This window comes from Sus scrofa, chromosome 6, assembly GCF_054392235.1.
Source record: "Sus scrofa isolate SSC_HxYL_T2T_F1_AM1 chromosome 6, Sscrofa_HxYL_maternal_Yorkshire_Landrace_v2.0, whole genome shotgun sequence".
Taxonomy (NCBI): domain Eukaryota; kingdom Metazoa; phylum Chordata; class Mammalia; order Artiodactyla; family Suidae; genus Sus; species Sus scrofa.
This window is the reverse complement of record NC_139388.1, coordinates 117,012,246-117,035,612: the sequence shown is the minus strand read 5'-3', so window position 1 is coordinate 117,035,612 and position 23,367 is coordinate 117,012,246. Positions and strand designations below refer to the sequence as shown.

Below are 23,367 nucleotides of genomic sequence, written 5' to 3'. Positions count from 1 at the left end.
CTTCAAATATATCTATGTAAATGACATTGGATTGTCTCACAGTCAAAAAGTTGGCCAAGTAGCCTGAAGACCACAGAGAAGTTGTACCATACACCAGATCTGGTGGAACTCAGTATAGTCTATCTTGCTGGTATATACCACAGTAGTCTGGCATGGTGTGCTATTGTATTACTAAGGATTCTTGAGAGAAACCTTTCTATGTTTTATTAATAAATCCTTATCTATGATTTATTATAAGGAATTGGCTCAGGTGATTATGGAGGCTGACAAGTCCCAAGATCTGCAAGCTAGACACCCAGATGAGCAGATGGTATTGTTCTGGCCCAAAGGCCTTGGGTTCAAGACCCAGAAAAGTCGATGCTTTAGTTCAAGTTCCAAAGCAGGAAAAAGCAGATGTCCCAGTTCAAAGGCATTCAGGCAGGGGGGATTCTCTTTTACTTAGAGGGGAAGATTAGCTTTTTTGCTCTGTTCAGGCTTTCACCTAATTAGGTGAGGTCCACCCACACTAGGGAGAACAATCTGCTTTCCTCAGTCTACCTATTTAAATGTCGCTTCACCGAAAAACACACTCATGGAAGCACCAGAGTAATGCTTTACCAAATATCTGGGCACCCCATGGCCCTGCCAGGTTGATACATAATATTAAACATCACACATGGTGTCTATACAGTGCCTGGGATAATGCTTTACAAACACCAGTGCTCAACAGATATTGAAAGATGCACTGGGAACTATGTCTAGTCACTTATGATGGAGCATGATAATGTGAGAAAAAAGAATGTATACATGGATGTGTAACTGGGTCACCATGTAGTACAGTAGAAAAAAAAATAAAAATGTATTGGGGAAATAAAAAATAAATAAATAAACCCAAGGCCCCTTCGCCTCCCCCACCCACCCAGGAAAGATGGATGAACTAATGGATGGACAATGGATGGATAAATGAGTGAGTGTTCATTACAGAAGTTAAAAAAATCATTGTTTCAGTTTTGTAAATCTGGAACTATTTCTTCTTTTTCCTGGCTGAAAAGGCATAATTTCACAGACATGTTTGAAATATAATATTCTTCGACCTTTGTGTTTAACATATGGTCCAAGCTGAAGGTTACTCTTACCTTGAATGTACTCAGAAATACTCAAAAGGATCTAAACTTGTATTCTCTGGAGTTTACACCATTTTCCTTATGACTTGCTTCCCTTCCTATAACACTGCCTCTCAGTTTTTCTTATGTTTCCATAGCCTCTTTTTATTTTATCTCTTGGCATTTAATATTTCTATTTAATTTTGTCTTTACTTATGCTTAATGTTTATCTTCTCTTTGCTGTAAATCACTTTGGTTTTTGTGGGTTCTGCCCTTAATAAACTTCTTTCTACCGGCTTCTTACCAACTGCCTTTATTTTTACTGTGTAGATGGTAGCTTTTCAGATTTTAATTGATGAAAAGTGTTCGATAAAATCCTACAACTGGTAGCAATCTTATTTATTTACTACAAACATAAAAATGAGATACAACATCAATAACTTGAAACGTATTTATTATATAAATAACTTGAGTTTATTTTCTCCTAATCTGGTATTTTCAGCATAGAATTATGAGCTTTTTTTTGACCTGCATTCCTTTTAGTTCCTACAGAACAGATACGGCCAGTATTTAGGGGACATCGTTACTGTTAAGCAACTCAGTACTACAAAATGCTAATGGTGTACAGGGAATTTTTAAAATATGATGGAAGCATCATGATTTAAGGAGAAATTGTTTTCTTCCCCTCATCAAAATGTTAACATTTGCTGTAGAAAATTTGAATTGATAATCATTTTTTTTAAACAATTGAAGTATGATAAGTTTACTTTTGAAACAACAGACAAGCAGAAAGAAGAAAATAAATATCCCTCCTGACAGACCTATGTGGCTGACACCTGGAGAGACTTCTGTTCCTAGTTCATCCATCTGGTTTCCCCGGTGACTCTGGATAGGTACCATCCTTGTTCTTCCTGGAGTCTGTATTTGTGAATTCATCTGCTCCCTAAAATTTATTTGCAACCCCTAAGTCAGTACCGGCAGTCCCCTCAGGGTCATTCACAGCCAAGTGCAACGTGGCACAAATTTGCCACCTGATACATGCCGTCTTCTTCACACCTACTGAGCAAAGCAACACTCTGCTTTGTTTTAATTCTTATCCTATAAACAAGTGTCCTTTTGACAGTCTGTTTTGTGCCAAGTTTTCACATTTTTTGCGCTTTCTGTTGGTGGTTTTGTTCTACTCACAAAGTACTTTCTAGAATTCCTAAGTGCAAGAAGGTGTGATGTGCCTTTTGGAGAAAATATGTGTGTCAGAGAAGCTTCATTCAGGCATACATTACAGTGTTGTTGGCCATGTGTGCAGTGTTAATTAGCTACATATTTAATCAGTGTCTTCAAACAGAAACACACAAAAAAGCAAAGTCATGTATTGACTAGTTGACAAAAATATTGTGACCATCCATAGGCTCACAGGATCCTAACTCCAAATTTCTCCTAGAAGCCAATAGTTAAGGGTTCTCTAAATCAGTGTTTGAAGAGATTTTATAGATGATAACTGCAAAGAATAACAAGAAATAACCTTAAATTTTTTTCATTTTTCAAAAATTGAGTTCCACTGTATATGTGCGCATTTTACCTCAATGGTTTATTTTGAATATTTTCCTGTGTCATTAGATAGTCGTCAATATCTTTTTAATGTCTGTGTAGAAATACAGTATACAGATGGGCTGTCAGGGTGTTTAATAAAAGTCTTTTTAGAGAGCACTTACTAACCCTCCCCCCAACTTTTTTGCCCTTACATGCAATTCTGGACTAAACATCCCCTTCATGTAGCTTAATCTTTATCACATCCATGATTATTTCTTCAGGATAAATTTTCTGCAGATGAAATTTTGGAACACAGGATATGTACATTGAGAATTTTTTTTGCTGCTTGCAGGGTTCCTTTGTGATCTTTCTAATGTATTCTGAATAAAAGGAAATTAGCAAAAAACCATCTATTTCTATCAAATTTTGAAAACCTTTATAGGATTTTGAAAAAAGTTTAAATGTTAATTTTATCATTTATTTCAATGGCCATTCATAGCAGTTTTGTTCTAATGTATTTAAGTTGCTAGGCAGTGTATTTTAGACAAGGAGGGAATTACAGATTAGATAAGAAGGCACTTGCAGGAGCCCTTAGGGTTTTTTTTGTTTTGTTTTGTTTTTTGTCCAACCCTCTTTTTGTATTGATAAGGTTGGAGACTGATTTGCCTATTTCAATGTGGATTCAAGATTTTGAAAAGAACTAAAAGGGGGGAGGAGGGGAAGTGAGGGGAGGCAGGCATTGGAAGTTTGGGATTAGCAAATGCAAACTGTTATCTATAGGATAGATAAGCAGCAAGGTCCTACCATAGAGGAATAATATCCAGTATCCTGTAGTAAACCATAATGGAAAAGAATATATATGTATAATTGAATCCCTTTGCTATATACCAGAAACTGACACCACATTGCAAATCAATTATATTTCACTATAAATAAATAAACAAATTCCCTTCAAAAAACAAAAACAAAAAAAGGAACCACTCTTCAAAGGTTTATTTTCTTCTTAATGTTAAGACCCATAGGTATGGAGAAGAACTCAGACTTTAACCTTCATTTACAACCCCTCTTTGGTTTGTTTTTCTGGCTCTCTTAGGGGTATCTAAATTCAGGAAACAATAATCACACATCTGTTTTTTGTAGATGCAGGTGTGCAAGTATAGAAGAAGTATTGCTCCTTCCCTTACCTGCAGGTACACATGACCCTCTGCTGCAAGGGAGATCCTGATTAATGCCTCAAGGAAATCTAAGCAGAATGCGTTGGGAAGAGAGGTCAGAGTAAATGTTACTTTCTGCTGTGAGAACTGGCAGCTGAAAGAGGTGACATGTGCACTAGACATTGAAAGATGACTTATGTTCATGGGAAAAATTATATAATGTCATAAATTTGCATGCTTCTACTACATTGGCAGATTTTTAATTTTGCATATGATCTTTCTTGAGTGGGGTGCGTGTCTAGCTTATTTATTGTAAGCACTGCTGCTTCAAGAGAACAAATGTTGATTGATGCTATTTACTTATTATTTACAAAGTACGTGTGGCAGTTCATAGTCTGTACATTTCCTCATCAGATTTTTTGGTGTGTTTCTGCAGTGCCTTTGTGATCATAAATTATTGAATACATAATATTAGATTGTGTAGATGTATTTTAGTTTAACACTCTCCCCTAATTTGATCATTTTGGATTTATACCACTTTTTTGGTTGTTGCAGATAATGCCAGATGAACAACTTAATCCTTATAACTTTTTTATTTCTTATGGGGTATTTTTAGAGCATATATTCCTAGGAGTGGAATCACTTGCCACTGTTTTAGTGCTTTTGTCGTATATTTTCATACTGCTTTCCAAAATGTGTTGTCAATTAATAGCATGCCCAATCATTCTGTGATGTGTGTGCTATTTTAAAAGAAAAAAAGAATCTTGCTTCCTGAGTGGCCATAAAACAGTATCTTGCGGTTGCTTTAATTCATATATCTTTTTGTTTGTTTGTTTGTTTGTTTGCTTTTCAGGGCCACATCCCCGGCATATGGAGGTTCCCAGGCGAGGGGTCCAATCAGAGCCTCAGCTACCAGCCTATGCCAGAGCCACAGCAATGCGGGATCCGAGCCGCGTCTGCCACCTACACCACAGCTCACAGCAACACCGGATCCTTAACCCACTGAGAGAGGCCAGGGATCGAACCTGAAACCTCGTGGTTCCTAGTCGGATTCCTTTCCTCTGTGCCATGACAGAAACTCCCTAATTCATATATCTTTAATTACTAACAAGGATAGGCCTTTTTTTTTTCTTTTTTGGCTGCCCCACAGCTTATGGAGTTCCTGGGCCAGGGATCAGATCTGAGCCAAAGTTTCAACCTACACTGTAGTTGCAGCAATGCCGGATCCATAACCCACTGTGCTGGGCTGGGATCGAACCTGTGTCCTAGCACTCCAGAGACACCGTTGATCCCACAGTGGAAACTCCAGGATAGATCTTTTTCTAATAGTATTTACCGTTGGAATTTTGTCTTGTGTAAAATCACTATTCATAATTTTTATCCAAATACTTGCCCAGTGGAGCCATTTCTTTCTTACAGCTAAGGTCATTCTGTTTTTTATGGAGCTATTCCATATGCTTTTTATGTATGTAAAGTGTAATGTGTACCTTATCGACGTTTTAGTGCAGAGGGAATGGCACCTCCTGTTACTGGGTTTTCACTTGGATCCAGACTAAGGAATAAAAACATATCTGAACCGCTCTCATAATAACTCGTAAAAGAAGAGGGCTAAGCAGTACAGAGTGCAGAGTTCCCAACTAGTTTATTTTCTGACACTGAAACACACACAATTATGCCCAATAATCAATTCTTAGCTCTCTTCATCAATTTGTTCCTCCCTTTTCTGTGTTTGTTGTCATACTTCCTGTACACTCTCTGTTATGGAACTTAATCTCAGTACATTGGAATTTTCTTTTATGGGTCTAGGTTTCCCTCTTCTGGATGCTTCCTGGGAAGTGGAAACCCATAGTCAGATTCTATTTTTTTTTTTTTTTTTTACATTTCTCCTGCCTAACACATAGCCCTGCAGTTCCCCCTAAGTTTGTTCATTAATTCAGCGAGTGTTTATTGGATGTCTGAGTGCTGTCCTAAGATTTACTGGGCACGGAGAATATAAAGATGAGAAAGCCCTGGTGCCTGAAGTCTGGCCAGACCACTTACAGGGAGAAAACCTGGATCCCTTGGTAATGGACAAGTCAGATTTTAGAGCTTAGAAGGGTCTTTAAGCAGTAAAACATGGGAGTTGAAACCCTTTTTAAAAGCAGCAATGATCAGGAATTATTGGGAAAATATGTAATAACATGTTATAAATTCTTTAAAGGTTATTTTCCCAAACTTGATCAACTTTTAGTTAAATTGGCCTGCTCAACTATAAATCCCCACCCTCATTCGTTAAAAACTTGAAGTCAGAGCAATGTAGTATTTAATTTAGAGCTGGCAGAGAGCTTAGAAATCATCTATTTAAAACTCCTTTTTATGGTTGGGGAAACTGAAGGCCAAAGTGGTTGTGCCTTTCCCCAGTCTAGCTGAGGGCTTTTGTTAAAAAGAAAATAGTTCCAAAATGTAGAAGGATATATCTCTTCAGAAATATGATGAAGGGAGTTCCCGTCGTGGCGCAGTGGTTAACGAATCCTACTAGGAACCATGAGGTTGCGGGTTCGGTCCCTGCGCTTGCTCAGTGGGTTAAAGATCCGGCGTTGCGGTGAGCTGTGGTGTAGGTCGCAGACGCGGCTCGGATCCCGCGTTGCTGTGGCTCTGGCGTAGGCCGGTGGCTACAGCTCTGATTCAACCCCTAGCCTGGGAACCTCCATATGCCGCGGGAGCGGCCCAAGAAATAGCAACAACAACAACAACAACAAAAAGACAAAAGACAAAAAAAAAAAAAAAAAAAAAGAAATATGATGAAGAACTTTAGATACCTCTTTGCATATTTGAGCCTAAGAGTTCGTTGGTTGTTTTTGTTTGTTTTTGTTTTATTTTTTGTCTTTTTAGGGCCACACCCATGGCATATGGAGGTTCCCAGGCTAGGGGTCAAATTGGAGCTACAGCTGCTGGCCTATACCACAGCCACAGCCACAGCCACAGCAATGCCAGATCCAAGCCTCATCTGCACCCTACACCACAGCTACGGCAATGCCAGGTCCTCAGCCCATTGAGCAAGGCCAGGGATCGAACCCGCATCCTCATGAATACCAGTGGGGCTCGTTACCGCTGAGCCACGACAGGAACTCCTGAGCCTAAGAGTTTTTAATCAGACCCAGGAATAACTTAGATTCACTCATGTGTGTCCAATGGGCCTTAAGGGCAGTTGGTGCTGTGTTCCACCCCATCTCTCTCTCTCCTAGGTACCTCCAAAAATGCTTCCTGGATCTGAGAACTGCACTATTTCATCTGTTTGCCCTTTCCTTTTTAAAAAGTGGGGTTGGAATTTACTTTGGGGGTTTAGTTATAGTTCTCTGTATGATAAAGACGAGTACAAATGACTGCTGGGTTTTGAGTTTTTAGTTGGTCAGTATGTCATATAATATGTAAAGAAATGAAATAGAATAAGTCAAGGAAAGTGTATTAATCATGCAACTGGCTGGCAGCATTAGTGGTTTTCACGTTTTATCTGAACTTTATCAAGTGTTTTATAGTTTTTCAGAAGGATCGAATGTTTTGTTTTGTCTTGTTTCTCTTTTTTTAACTTTGCTTAGGTTTTAAAAGATAAAGACATATTTTTCTTAATCACACCAGACACAACCAACAGAGTGGGCTTGATATGGGCTTATAATGGCGCAAAAGGTAAAAAGGTACCTTGGAGACTCTGTACTATTTGTTCACTAAGTTTCAAAAAATTAGGACTATTACCTTAATACTTTACAATGAGGAAACTTCCTGTTAAGATCAGGGCTCATGGGCAAAAACATCCACCTAGAATCTTCTTCGAACTTGGGCTTGTTTTTGACCTGTGTCAGAGGTTTTACTTCTTGAGTACTTTTCAGCGGAGTATTTGATTTTTGTAAAATGCCAAATTTTGTGTGTATGTGTTTTTTTTTCCCTGGAGAAGGGGGTTCATAACATCAACAGGATTCTCAAAGGTGAAATATGGTGACTTATGAAAAGGCAGACAATTCTGTTGTCATTCTCTTTTTGAACAAGTCCTTCAGAATGACAGAGTGACAGGTGGATGTTACCTGCATTTGTGATTTGCTCAATGATATGGAAAGTATTCAAATTCCTTGGTTGCCTTTGGAAAGAGCATGTGATTTAGAGGTAGGGCAGTAGCCTTGGCTTGAATATGGAGTGATTCCACTTGGTTGTCAAGAAAACTTTTTTTTAGTGGAAACATCCTTCACTGTGAAAACAAAGGGGGAGATGTGAAGATTTCTGTGATTTTTGTCTTCCTCCTATAATTTCATACATTCTATGGAATGTAAACAAAATTAGAAAGAAATACCAGAGTGTGATTTGATACCATCCCTGAATTACAGATTTCATTTTGCTATAGTTTCCTTAAAGATACAGTCTCTGACAAAATAATATTATATATTAGGGCTCTCAACTGCTTAGTTTTTGCGAGGCTTTTACAATTTTCAGGGGAATTTTGTTTGTTTGCTTTTTTCTATTCTGATCAGTGTTGTACTCCTCTGTTTCTTGAGATAGGGCTGTTGAAAGAATTTTGATAATTGGACTGAGTGCCTTACCCTGGGCTTCTGGATGATAAATTAAATTGATATGACCAACTGTTCCTTGGACTTATTTATGCCATAATAACTGTTCCAAATTTATACATGAAATAATCTTTCCTTCAATTATAAAAAAGGCTAAGGTTTAACCACGACTGTCATGTACCTTTGTTGCTTTGGCGTCAAGGCCAGGAATTTCTCTGAATTTCCCAGTCTTCTTTCCTTGGCCTTGGAGATTAAGAAACAATGTTGAGCCGAGAAAATGAGACAGTGGAGAGTGGCTCAGGACTGAAGGGTTAATTCTGGGTTAATGGGGAGGTTATGGGCTGACTTTGCCCCCCCCCCATTCACATATTGAACACACAGTAGTTTTAGGTCTTTCCAGAGGTAATTAGTGTGAAATAAGTTCATCGAATCAAGTGAGGTCATCAGAATGAGCCCTAATCGGATGTGACCTGAGTTCTTATAAGAGGAGCTGAGGACACAAGCCCAGAGGGAAGACCCTGTGAAGACACTTGGCGGAGATAGGCATCTTTCACCCAAGCAGAGAGGCTCAGCAGAAGCCAACCCTGCCAGCGCCTTAATCTCAGACTTCTAGCCTCCTGAATTGTGAGAAAATAAATGTGTTGTTTAAGCCACCCAATCTGTGATACTTTGTGATGGCAGCCCTATAGCGGACTAATACAAGGGGCCTTGTTTCAAGCTCAGTTAATCAAATGAGAAAAAAAAAAAAACCAAAATGGATCTGTCATTTTTCTTTGGAAAGCAAGTTTTTATTAATGTCGCTTCCCCATAATCCCTTTGAGAGTATCCTAAAACCATTGGTATTTTGTTAATTAATTTTCCAATGGCAGCTCCTTCAAAGAGCAGGATCAGTAGGTTGTCTTTAAAGTATCTTTTTCTGTGAAGCTTCAGGAAATCTATACTTTGAAAAATAATTTGAGTTAATCATTAGGATTAATTGCTTCATTCCCATCAAAATATTTTTTTTATCTTCTTTGATGGTTTAAATTAATGAGCTGTTTTTTTTTTTTCCCCTTCACGACTTTCCAAAACACATTGAAAAAATTGTGAAATATTTGCCAGACAGACCAAAGGACAATGTCTCTAGCCACCTGAACCAGAGGGATTTAATTCCAGTTAGTTACAGAGTAGGTCAAAGGCAGGTAAGCATCAGGGGGATTTTTCATTTTCCTTTTTCTCCAAGTAATTTAAGAATAGTAGGGGGAAATGAGGGAAGGGGAAGAAATACAGTTTTATCACCTCAGCTCTCAATTTGGTTTATGATCCCTAATGTCGATTTCTAGTAGGAAACAAACAAAAACACACACACAAAAAACCCTCTTTGCAATCATATGTGTTTACAGAAACCAGTAATCTTAAGTTTACTCTCTTCTTTTGGCTTCATATCAGAATATATCTAAAGTCCATCATTTTTACAACTTTGTCCTGGAAAATATGGGAAAGTCGACCTATACAATTAAATGCAAAATCAATGTAAACGGCCCAAAGGACTAACATATTGGATATTAGCTTGTAGAGACAAATGCTTTTTCAGTTTTCTTGTGATCCTACCACTATTGGATGTAGAAATTTAAGGCTTAATCTCTATTATCTCAGTGATCTAGTTGTAGGCAGAGTAAAGAGGAATAAGATAACATTTTTTTTCTTCCTCAAATCAGAAAGATACATGTTGCATTAGAAATATTGTACTGGCTTCTGGGTATTTTTAGGCCATGATAGATACAGCATTCCCTAGTACAATAAAAGGAAATTTGTCTTTTGCCCCAAAGTTATATTTTAGCTTTCATCAAATTCTTATCTACCATTAAGACTGGAAGGAGAAAAGCTTTTAGAGCATTTCCAAGAGTTTGCAGGAATGCTGTCAAGTTAACTAACCTGCTAGCTGGGGGTGTGACCTTGGGAAGATGGCTCTGTCATCTCTGCCCCTCAGTTATCCTTCAGTGGTGGCATGAAGGGGGTGGATGAAATTTTTGCTCTTTCCTTTTAGGGACCTCAGGATTATTGCCCAATACCCAAATCCATGCTAACACCACACACTTGCCACTGTTTTTCATATTAACTTAGACATGATTGAAGTAATTGTATGTGCGTGCATTTAAAAGCATACTGAATTCAACGTACCTTTCATTGTCATTATCTTAGTCCACACATAAATGCTAAAAGGGAACATTACTAATATGTGGGAAGAAGTCCACAGAGTTCTGTGTTTTTGTGTGCTTTTGTTTATAAATTGACCTTAATACTTGTATTCAGAAAGGAAAGGAGCAGCCTCATTGATTTCTAGACCCTTACAGCTTTGGCATTTGATAATTTTTTGAAACTTGCTAACTACACTTTAGGTTGACATCACTGAAACCTCAAAGATTTACTAAGAGAGAATATAATTGAGGAGTTTACAAAAGCACAATTTACAGTCGGTTTGAAGATTCTCTTTGCCAAATACGGATCTGAAGTGTGGAGAGCTCCATTGGGGACAGGAATGGGCTGTCTTATTTCCTGCTGTATTCCTGGAGCCTTCCATACACTGTTAGGTAGCGTGTGCCAAAATTTTTTTTTTTTGCTGACTGTATCTCTAGAAGTAAGACCTGGTAAGAGTATTAATCTTAATTTCTACTAACCTTACTTCCTCCATTCTTTTTCTTTTTTATTTTATTTATTTATTTTTTTCCACTGTACAGCAAGGGGACCAAGCTGCACATACATGTATACTCACTTTTTCCTCCCATTGTTGTGTTGTGATGTAAATATCTAGACATAGTTCTCAGTGCTACACAGCAGGATCTCATTGTAAATCCATTCCAAGAGCAATAGTTTGCATCCATTAACCCCAAGCTCCCAATTCCTCCCACTCCCTCCTTCTCCCCTGGGGCAACCACAAGTCTCTTCTCCAAGTCCATGATTTTCTTTTCTGTGGAAACGTTCATTTGTGCTATATATTAGATTCCAGTTATAAGTGATATCATATGGTATTTGATTGGGTTAGGAAGATGTGGTGTATATACACAATGGAATACTACTCAGCCATAAAAAAGAACGACAAAATGCCATTTGCAGCAACATGGATGGAACTAGAGACCCTCACACTGAGTGAAATAAGTCAGAAAGAGAAAGACAAACACCAATCTTTCTTTTAAAGAAAGTTGTAGATATAACTAAATAGGAAATTGAAACATATAACCATTTGCTTTAGAAAGATTATTGGACTCAAACAAAATGGCAGTGAAAATTGTTTTAAATGATTTAAAAATTTTAAATAACTAACTTTACTAAATAATAATAAATAATTAAAGTATGACTCTTTATAGACTATCAATTTATAGTCTTTGGGAGGAAAAGATTGTGAAGAACTAGATAATCTTGTATATAGAGAGATTCAAACAATTTAAAATTGTTCTTACATCTAGGGAATGCTGTGGACTATAGTAATAACCATAATGTGAAGATTATATAATTATAATGTAAACAAATATATGCAATTGGTTATTCTTTATAGGTTGTGACTGAGTATTATTGTTTGATTTTCTATAGTAATTATTACATGGTTTCTGATTCCTTTACTTGAAATCCTATCTTCTTTTCAGAAAGTCATTATTAGTTCATGGTGTCCTTATCTGGCTTAGAGTCCAAGAAGTTTGTTTGGCATTTAGGTTTTTATGAGGTTTGTTTCTAGCTGCTCTTTTTTATAAAACATCTTCTGAAGTGGAGATGGTTTTGAATGGCAGATAAAGGGAACTTCTGATCTGTTGTCAAACTCTGCTTCCTTCTCTTTTCTATCTATGTAAATTCAGTTGTGAGAAAGAAGAAATGAATAGAACTGTCACATTAATAATGAATGAAATGAATAAACTAAGGCTTTTGTTTATAAAGCTTTTTTAGAATAGCTTTTATAAATTATACTTAAGTGTAATAATCTATGTATTAAAGCTCTTTTATAATTGCTGTTATAAATTATACTTACATGTAATGATTTATGTATTAATTTTTTTTTAAGTCAGCTTTGGTTTTCCCTTTGAATTTGCACTGTAGTCCTTACCTGACACCCAGCATAAAACTCCTGCTTTCTCTCCCAGTGCATCGTCTCTGCTTCCACTCAGGGTCTGCATTTAACACTGTTCCTGTATCCTGGTTATCTTTTTTGGTGTGTACAGCCAGCCCCCAGTTTAGGAACACTTGACTTGCTGGGAAGGTGGCTGCCATGGAAACCTCGCTCAACCCTTTAGGACCCCTTCCCCACCACTGGGGGCGCTGTTGGAGCTGGAAACCTTTTCTCCTCCATCAGCCCACTTTACCCACTTTAGGAGGGACCTAGCACCAGACCCCTCTAGGACACATGCATGAAGGACATTTCCTTCCCCATCCCTCTCAGTGTGTGTGTGCCTTCAAGTATGTGAGGTGCAAGACAGGGTTGTGAAGTTCCTTGTGCTATTAATTCACTGTATTAGAAAGGACTCTAGGTTAGAAAGGATCCTCTGAGCTAACGTGAAGGCATCCCCATGATTTCTTGTTTTGTTTTGTTTTATTACTCAATGAATTTACTACATGTATAGTTGTACCATGATCATCACAATCCAGTTTTATAGGAGTTCCATCCCACAACCCCTGCACATCCCCGCACCCCCTACCCCATGATTTCTAATTTAGTTTGAAATAAAAATTGTGGTTCAAGAGTCAGATTTGTAAATTAACTTTCCAATCCATTTGCATGTTTGGGGCTCACATGTCTTATTTCTGATAGCGGATTTCCAGTCTCACTGGGAAGGGCAGTTGCTTAGAAGTGCCTATAGTGATTTTTGCTTATATACTCAAAAATGTAATTCGTGTTTTGAGTATTGATCTACACTCCCCTTTAAAAAAGAAAGAGAAAAAAAGTTATACTTACTGTAAACAGCGCCTTTTTTTCTTCAAGCGTTTTTTGCCAATGCAGTAGTACACCGTTGTTAGTTGCTTCTCACCCATTAAGCCCAATCAATCAAGGTCGTATTTCATTTTCTCTGACAGTTCACCAAAATTTAACATTTTCACCAAGGAGCCTAGTTACCAAAAATTCATCTTTTCCATTTTGACAAATCGTCTCTCTGGAGGACCTTATATATGTGAATTTTACATTTGGACATTCTACCCTCTCTGTGGGAGGAGGGAGAGTTAAGGAGACCAACAATAAAAATCAGTAGCCCGGATCTGCCTGTCCTGTTGTAAGATCACTGTAATTTCCCGGTCTCAGGGTTCCCATGGTGAAAGCCTGGTCAGCATTATTTTTTGTTTTGTTTTCATGTTGTTTTTAAGATTGGAGAATATGTATGTCAGCAGAAGATGATGACAGTGAAGTGATCTTGCCGCACTTTTTAAACTAAAGCACTATTATATCCAAGGAGACTATATATGTGGGTTGAGCAATCTGAGGTATAGAGAGAAAGTTTTTTTTGTTTGTTTTCTGTTTTTGTGTGTGTGTGTGTGTTTTACTTTTTAACCCAATGTAGTCAAAAGATTGGATGAAGGCAGCCCCAGGAGAGTAAGAACTCCCTGTGTCCAAGTGGTGTCACGGCAGGAGGGTCTGAGTTTGTGGTTTGTTTGTGTTGGCATGCCGACATGTACAGAGGGTGTTTTAAAATACCCTGGCATGTGAGAGAACGAGAAGATGCTTTTAGCACTTTATCCTGATTACTGTTTCTGTTGGAACATGCGCTTCTGCTTTCTTCAGGCAGGCTTGTTGTGTTTACATGTTCCATCTCTGTCCCTCCTCCTGGCATGGGGAGAAGCACTTTATGCTTCTCTTCACACAGATGCTCAGCCCTTTGTGTGCTTTGCATCAAACTTCTCTTTCATCCTGTCTTTTGTATCTTTGGCAAGGAAATTGATCTCATAAAGAATGCTATCAAATTCATCAACTGGCACAAGATAGCATTTCAAAGTAGAAGGAAGAGGCCTGAAAAGGATGCAATCGTAAGCTTGACTGTTTCAGCGGAGCTAGCTGCTCAGCAGAAAATATGAAATCGGCCTGCGTGCCGTGAAATCACTCTGGGCATCACTAGCCCAGGAATTTCACAATGTGGATAACCTCCAGCCCTCTGACTGTATGCAAAGCAGAAGGTCTGAATAAGAGCATTGTGTTATAAAACCTTGAGCTGGAGGGAGTTTAAAAAGCTCCATCTCACTGGTTATTTTGGACATTCAAATGCTGTCTAAGAGAAGAGAACTCATTATGACTCAGTTCCGTTAATTAGACGTAAATTACCATCTTTTGTCTGATACAAAAGAAGGTAAAGGGAACTCTGCAAGACCAGAGGATAGGAAATTCTAATGAGATGAGGGCATGGGCTGGGAAAGGGACCGAACACAAGGAGCCATTCAATTTGAGGCGAGCCCCTAGTAGGGCTTGTGAAGGAGCAAAAGGCAGAAACATACATTTGTTATTGTCCGGATTCATATACTATTCAGAACCGTGGTCACTGTCCCCACAGAGCTCATAGGGTCCCAATTTTGACAGGCAGGATGTGAAGCCGACCCAGGAAATTTGCCCGTCTTTTCTGTTCCTGATTACACTCTGAAGATTTTTGTCCTATACACAGCCTGTTCTCAGTGGGAGATGAAAGGCCTCAAACGTGATTGAATGATAAGTAAATGGACCTTTTAAACTGAAAAACAATACTGGCTTAATAAGTAAAGGAAATTAGCAGAGTTTGACCAGAGGACTTAAGGAATCAAACCGAAGGAGAGAGATTGGTTAAGCTTAACAATAACTGAGGGAGTACAGACTTTTGCTGTTGCAAAGGACTGTTGGGTAATTCTGGAGCTGAAAAGCTACTTCATTAGTCCAAGGAAATAGTCACCCCATTAATCTTTTCTTTAGAAATGTATAAACACATGTTCTTAATTGCCTCATCTTCTCAATGGCAAAGCGGGTTGTTCCAGAGTAAACGCAGCCTTGCTGTTCCTGCTTGCTAGAAAGTTGAACTTCTTCCTTGTGTTAGGCAGAAATTAACATGCTTTCAAAGGTCCTGTGGTCTGGGCACTACATGCCATTAGTTTCCAAAACAAGTTTTCAGTACAGTGGTAAACATGCTTCCTGGTAGACAATATCTTCATCCCCTTTGAGAAGATGGGTGTGTGGGACACTCTGTGTCCTATTCCATTGACTGTCTGTTATAAGTTCACATGATCCAGATGCTCATTTCATGGGAAATTATATTAGAAGTAATTAATCAGCTCATTCATTCAGCACATTAAGTAGGCATTAAGTCCCAAACACAGTGTTATGCAGGAGGGATTCAAGGATTACTAGGACCCCAGAGCTGGGAAAAAGGAATAGCAAGTATAGGACTAGATTCAGTAGGGAGTTGCCTCCCACTGAGATGAATGTGAACATGACAATGCCAGTCACTAAGCACATCACTGAACATGGTTTTCTGCAGATGGAGGTCAAGTATGGGCAAATAGGTCCAGATCTAGGAATCCCCAGGAGGGAGTGGTTTTTGATACCATTCTATAGTGCCTGGAATCATTCAAAGATCAGTAAGAAGAGCTAGGACACAGGAATGATGCCCCCAATATGATCCCTGAGGAAAGGGGAGAAAAAGGTGTTACCAAAAAAATTCATAGCTTCTGGTTACCCAGTTAGGACTCAGAGCATGCAGTGGAGGAGATAACATAGCTGTCAGATTCCCCCCCGACCCCGACCCCGAAACTCAGCTTCCTACATCTGAGTGAGAGATGGTGCTTTGCTAGGTTCATCCCAGTTTGAAGTTTGGATGAGGTGGTGGATGGATGAGGCTGGATGAGGTGGAAGGATCAGGCCAAAATGGAACAAACAATTGTTTAGTTGGCCAGTGACCTAGTAAGTGTGGCCTGAAGCTTAGATATGTTGACAGTGATGATGATGATGGGGGCGGGGTGTACGCACCCTCCATTGCCTCCCAGTATCCTTCCTTCTCTGTGAAACATGTTGGTAGTATCTTGGAGAAACCAGGTAACAGGGAGATCTCTGGCCATTTCTCAGATGCTTGACGACACAAAAAGCAAGCCTTGAAGTGTTGGTGATTCTTGCTGTTACCGTTTGGTACTCTTGAATCCCCCGTGAAAACAAAAGAAAGAAACAACAGCTAAGGAAACATCAAAGTCCTTTCCTATTGTGTTTGAGCTCAGTGGCTCTTGATGAACCTACCCCCTTGATGTCCCTAGAATTCTGAGTAAGGGGTTGAATTCTGTCTTTAATAGTGCTTGCTAGTTGTCAGGCAGCATAAAAACGGCGAGCCCTGCCTTTGAGTGATATTCGTAAAAACTCAGAGGCTAATAGGTATAATACAGAGAAGCAAATAATTAGGATTCATTTATGCTAGCTGCTAGCACACGGAGTCATGTACCATTGGTATTTGGTAGCTTGAATTTGTCAGGCAAAAGTCTTCATGGCTGATTTGCTTACTGGCTACCCAGGACAGGCCGCAGATTATGTGTGAACCCAGCTGGAGACAGCTCTCTCAACGCTGCAAAATTGCTCTCTGGTGAACTCTGCGAGGCAGATGGGAAACTAAATAAACCAAAATATGTATCTTTTCACCCTCCCGCCCCCCAAATGTGAATGGGAGGAGTTGATCATAGAGCCAAGCTAGTATGCTCTCCAAATGCTGAATTTAGGAGAATGATCCACCCACCTCCACCCCACACCTCTGCCCCCTGCTCTCCCCTCCCCCGCCTTGTGATATCCGTGGCTGTTTCTATTTGCCCTTCAGGAAAATCATGGTTTAATTCATTAGACGGTAGTGTGTGTATGTGTATTTTCACTCAGCCTTAAAATTTATCATACCTTTGAGGAATGAGAGAATGTATGGAAATCAAGCTTCAGGAAAGTGGGGATTTGGTGAATAAACCCTGGCCTGAAAATGAGGTTCTGGTTCTTGTTCAGCAGCTAACCAGCTTCGTGACCTTGAGTGAGTTACTTATCTCTAGGGTCTTAGTTTCCCCTGCCATAAAATGATCTTTAAGGTCTTTTCCAGCTCTTAATAATTCATGATCCTTTAGCTGTGTTTGAAAGATTTTTAGAATAGTTTTTTTGTTTTTTCCCTTGCTGTTTTCTACTCAGGTCAGTGTGGTTCTGTCCTGGTGCGATAGTGCTTGTGCTTAAACTGTAGATTACCTAGGTTTCTGTTGGAACAATGCCTTTTCTTTTCGCATTCTTGGTCTTCTGCCCATCCTGTGACTTTGGCCTCTTTGTCTGTTCCTTAGCAAGCACCTCTAGCAGAGGTGGACAGGGACGATAAAACATGAAATGTAGGCAAGGTACTGCTGGAGGCTTTGTCCTGATGCTGAAAATGAGTTTCTTGGGGGATGTTATCTTTAGTGACTTAATTATACTATCTGTGTCTCCAGGAGCTAATTGAAGCACTGGCTTGGCTAAAAGATCACCGACAACACACGTGTCTTCTAGGACTTCTCCCCTAGGAAGTTCATGGGCAGGAAATTTCATATCAGCATTCTTTTCTGCTCGGGTTGGCATAAATTGTTACTTGCTTTTAGGCTGCTCCGAAGTATTTTTAGAGCCCTTTATTTTAGGCCACTGTGAAGAACAACAAACCCTATTCCTGTGGTCATAGACCAGAGTAGGAAAGAACCTTTGAAGTGGTGCAAACCAACCCTCTGCCAGTGCTGAAATACTCCCCTTAAGACACACACTCATCTATGGGTATTGATGGTATTTTTCCTGTGCTTTTCCCCCTGTGTCCTAAATAATGAAGCATTTTTAAAAAGTGTGTTTTCATTAGATTCAGGAAACTAAACTCAAGTACAATTAAGAAAACAACCATTTAAGAAACAGCTGTGTGGTCATAAAACAACACGTGTAATGTACCCATTTTATAATCGAATATAAAATAGGATTAATGAAATGATCAGAATTGCTTTGTGAATCTTTGAACAGTTTGTAGGTGAAATGGAGATTAATTTCTAGGTGGGGATGCCTTTAAAATCTTTAATGTGGCAAAATGCTTAATAGGAAGTGGATCCACTTTGGCTAGTCCAAATCAACTTATGTTATAAAGAAGTCTCCAGAGAAGAAATGTAACCAAGCCTGAAAGTATTGGTTGTCATTTTTAAAACTTTTTTTAAAAACCCTGAGGTGGCTGTGATCCTTATAATAAGAAGAAAATATTTGGATCAGTCACTCGGTTATAATAGGCCTATGAATAGTTCATAACAAGATTTTATTTTACTAAGCTATAAACTTAATTTTGAACCTGATATAATGTGAGGAACTGATATAGAAAAAGATGCTATTTAAGGGATGGAAGTGAAGAAAATACTAACCTTTCACTTTCTGACCTGCATGTGCTATGCGGCATTTCAATATACCTTCAATATACCTTATTGAAATACCATATTCTAAATGACTGAAATGAATGAAATACCCTATTCTGAAATGTTTCACTTTTGGCAAACATTATTCACATGTATTTCATTACTCTATATGTTAAAATATATGTGGCTTAGTTCCATAGCCACTAAGCTAACCATTTAACCATGCTGACATGTGCTGATGCTCGTAGCATAGAAAATAATTAATTTTACAAATGCAGTGTAATCATTATTCAGGAAAGTCTTATGCAGCCAGATGGTATTTTCCCCAGGAAGCATTGTTACACAAGATAGGTGAAATAATACAATTAATGTTGTGCTTTACTCATATAATAGAAAAAATTTACTTCTCTAGGATAATCTAAGAAGTAAAATTTGTAATATTGCAACTTGCAAAAAAAAAAAAACAAAACAGAAAACCCATAGCAGATAAAATATCACATCTAATTTGTTAAAAATTTTAAAAACTGTTCATTTTTGAGGGATTCCTTATGATTTTAAAATGTTCCTTGAAATTTTTTTTTTTTTTTTGCTTTTTAGGGCCACCCGTGCAGCATATGGAAGTTCCCAGGCTAGGGGTCGAATCCAAGCTACAGCTGCCGGCCTACACCACAGCCACAGCGATGTAGGGTCCGAGCCCCATCTGTGACCTACACCGCAGCTCACAGCAACGCTGGATCCTTAACCCACTGAGCAAGGCCGGGGATCGTACCCTCGTCCTCATGGATCCTAGTCGCATTCCTTTCTGCTGCACCACAACAACGGGAACTCCTAAAAGTTAATTTTAATGTTGAGATATAAGCTATTTGCTTAAAAAATGTTTTAAGTGGATCCACTCTGGGCTTCAGTGAATATTTATCTTGACTCGTACTTTTACGAAGTGCTTCAGGATATAAGAGGAACCTGTCCTAATGGAATAAAATATATCTGGGGAGAATGACTAATTTAAGTAAACAATTTAAAAGCAATTAAATGCTAAATAGTTAATGGAATCCAGAAAAGAAGAGATGACCCTGACCTGGACAAATAGCATCGTGGACTGGATGGAGAATGATGAGAGTAAGTGTAAGAGACTCCGGTGGTCTGGGAGGGGTCTGGCCAGGCCCTTTGTGGATGATAATCCTCACAACAGCCTTTTCTTCCTGAGGAGCCCAAGGCTCAGAACTTAGTCACTTACCCTTGATCCCAAAGCTGCTTCTTGGGCTTTTCTTTAGGGATAAGAAGGCCTTCAAGGCAGAAGGAATATTTTTAAAAAGGCACCAAGGTAGGCTCAGCTGTGCTTTCCAGGAGTTAGTGGGTGCTGAGCTTATAGGAAATCTCTGCCTTACTGGAAATCTGATTCAAGAATGAGGCATGACCCTTTTGAGGATTGTTAAATACCTTTCTCTGTATTACAACCTGTGGACTAGCTTAGGTGCTCAGGGATGTTAGCTGATGGTGTACGGGTGAAATGCATCTTTCTCAATTTACTGTATAATACTTAAATTAGGTTGGTCATTGGGTTAAATAGTAGCAGGAACATGATTTCACAAATAAGCTGTAAGTATTATTCAAATAAAATAATTTTTAGGGAGTTACCTTTGTGGCTCGGTGGTTAACAAACCAGACTACGATCCATGAGGATGTGCATTCGATCCCTGGCCTTGCTCAGTGGGTTAAGGATCTGGCGTTGTGGTGAGCTGTGCTGTAGGTTGCAGATGAGGCTCAGAGCCCACGTTGCTGTGGCTGTGGTGTAGGCCAGCATCTGTAGCTCGGACTGGACCCCTAGCCTGGGAACCTCATGTGCGTGGGCGTGGCCCTAAAACGCAAATAATAGTAATAATAATAATAGTAATAATAACGATGATGATGATTTTTAAAACTATCAAAACTTGTGATAATGTTTCCACATTCTTTGATAGTCAGAGGTGTCAGATTTTTTTTTAAGTTTTTCCTTTGTTGTCTTGTACTGTTAATTTTTGAAAAACCTGATTACTAAATTTATGAGAAATTGTCTGACAAGGTCAGCATTTAGAAAGTGAGGCATCTTTACAGCAAATTTCAATCAGTTTGAATTGTAAACTTGTGTTTTAATGTAACGTGGGATTTTAATTTCTTTTTGAATGGGAATGGGATATTTCAAGTTACCTTATTAAATAGGATGTGAAAACAGAGAGTTCTGTATTCTAAGTGTTATTTGTGGTTTTTAGAATATCCTGGAGAGGCCTCTGGGCTTGTGTTAGATTTCAGGTAGTGACCTTCAATATTCATTGCGAATTTCTCTTTGGCCTTGGAGCAAGTGTCTTTTTGGTTTTTTCCTTTGCCTTCAGGGCCTTGTCTTTCCTCCACCTTTTGGTAAATTAATTACCAGAATATTCTTTCTCTTTTGAATAACAGCCCTGAGGAATCTGTCATTATTCACTGAACACTCCTCAGGGTCCCTAAATAAGACTCTGGGTAAATTCATTCTAGAGAATTTCAATTCAGATGTTAGGTATAGGAAGATATTTTTCTAACCTTGTGTTTCCCCTTGCTGAATTTTTTTTTATTACATATAAAATAATGGGTCAGTTTAAAAAATATTTGTTATGTCTCTCTGACACATTTTCTCTTGAAGGAAATAATTCACATTTTAAAAAGTTACCCCCTGTATCTGGAGATTTAGAGTCTCTGGCACTGAGCATTGCACTAACAGTGCAGGGCCATAGTTTTAGGGCAGTTGTCCTGTGGACAGAGCTTCCCCCTTTCTTAGGGATGTGTCATCTTCCCTCTGGCTTGACAGCATTACCACTTTAAACCATTGACCAGAGTATCCTTTCTCCCCCACCCCACACACTTTTAAGTACATTGATCCTACAAAGGGGAAAAAAAAAAATCACTGGGATTATGGAATTTAAAGCCATGATTTCATTAAAAAAAAAAATGATGATTTGCATCAAGGGAAAGCACACAGCTTACAGAACAACAAATAATTGGAGAGACCCAAGTACAGCTGAATATGTGTTTATGTACAGACAGGATTCAGACTCACACAAAACTAGAAATAATGTAAACTTGTGCCTCTATGGTAAAATATTATTTTCTGGCTACGTTGCTTTATTTTAAGAGTGAATGGAGAAATTTAAAAAAGGAACAGGAAGAATGATTAGAGAACAAGGGGTTTATAATCTAGATGAGAAATATGGTTCATCCCATCCATGGAGGAGAAAGTGAATTACTTTTTAACTATAGCTTTACTTTGAGAAATTAAGGTAAGGTTGACTGAAAAATGCACAAAAAGTTGAGAATTGCATTTAAGAAGAAATCTTAGTCAATTTAGAGAGCTAAATATTAGACTATTTTCATAATTTATTTAGCAAATATTTGTTGAGCACTTACCATGTTGCTAGATGCAAAGATAAATAAGAAACATTCCTGAAGGTGTGAGGAACTGAAAGTCCACTAGAAAAACCAAGTAAACAAATAATTACAGGTCAAGGTGGGCCCTCCTTTCTGATTCGTATGTAGTGGAAGGATGGAAGGACATTACTAATGTCCAGAGGAACCGTGCATCCTAAGTTATCCCAGATTTCATTGTTCAGCCCCGTGGGAAATAAGCGTACTCACAGTGGAAGTGTCAGCAGTGGGCTTTGCATGCATAAAAGACAGGGATTAAGCTCCTGGGGGAAGGGCACAGAAAGCTTTGGATGTGTGGAAACGTTTTCCTAGGGTCTGGAAAGGTAAGTAGGCATTTTTCAGCTGGGAGAAACGTATTTCAGGCAGACCGATTCCAAGTGCAAATGCATGGGTGCATGAAAGAACACGGTCCTGGAAGGGAGAATTTAGTGTAGCTGGGGTATGAGAGAAGGAGAGGGTCAGGAAGTGAGCCTGGTGGCTAAGATCAGGAAGTATTTTGTCCTAAAGTCGGAGATCACGTGATTCCACTGACTTATTACCCCATTATCCCAGTTAGTCACCGACAATGGCCCTCTACTGCCTAAACCCATCTTTCCTTAAGTTCTTCCTCAGTGCACTACCTTTCTCATTGCTAAAGTGAGGATACACCTCTTTTTCCCAAGACATTAATGAATCGAGAAATTCTTTAAGAATTCTCCATCTTCATTTATATGTGCATATGGCTACTTTCTTTGTACAGTTTGAATAAGTGTAGTGTTTGCCCAAGACAGGGAGCTTAAGATGACCTGGTAAATTCTTTTAGCTCTGGAAAATCCTTTTAGTTAATCTGGGGTGTTCTGGGCATAGAGAGTGGGTCTTGGAAAGCACATCTCAAGATCTCGTGAAAACTGTTTTCATGTCAAGTAGAAATGCAAAAAGAATGTAATATATTCTGTGTACAGGGAAATTTTGCAGGTAGTAAGGATATAAGCCATGGCATGGATGTCTCCTGGTACAAAGCTCGCATTCAACTTTGTGTTCTCTGAGCAGAACCTAATAGTTTTGAACTTGATAACCAAGTAGTGCCTCCCTTGCAGTGGCCACAGATTTGATTTAGTGTCTAGAATTTTGCAAAGCTTCTACTCTACTGAAGGAGAATAAATGTTAGGATAATAACCATTCCTTTCTTTTATTTTTTATTTTTTGTCTTTTGAGCACCACACCCACCGCATATGGAAGTTCCCAGGCTAGAGGTCGAATCGGAGCTATAGCTGCCAGCCTATGCCACAGCCACAGCAATGCCAGATCCAAGCCTCGTCTGCAACCTGCACTACAGCT

At 38.8% G+C, this 23,367-nt stretch overlaps 1 protein-coding gene and 1 long non-coding RNA gene across 2 annotated transcripts in view; both read left to right on the top strand.

The window, feature by feature from the left end:
* The window catches only part of CDH2 (cadherin 2), a 232,270-nt gene that overhangs the window by 85,394 nt on the left and 123,509 nt on the right, over nucleotides 1-23,367 (top strand). The window lies entirely within an intron of this gene.
* On the top strand, nucleotides 2,382-8,067 carry LOC146402785 (uncharacterized). Its single transcript, XR_014805141.1, has 2 exons — nucleotides 2,382-6,243; nucleotides 6,550-8,067. It is a non-coding gene; the product is annotated as an uncharacterized LOC146402785 (long non-coding RNA).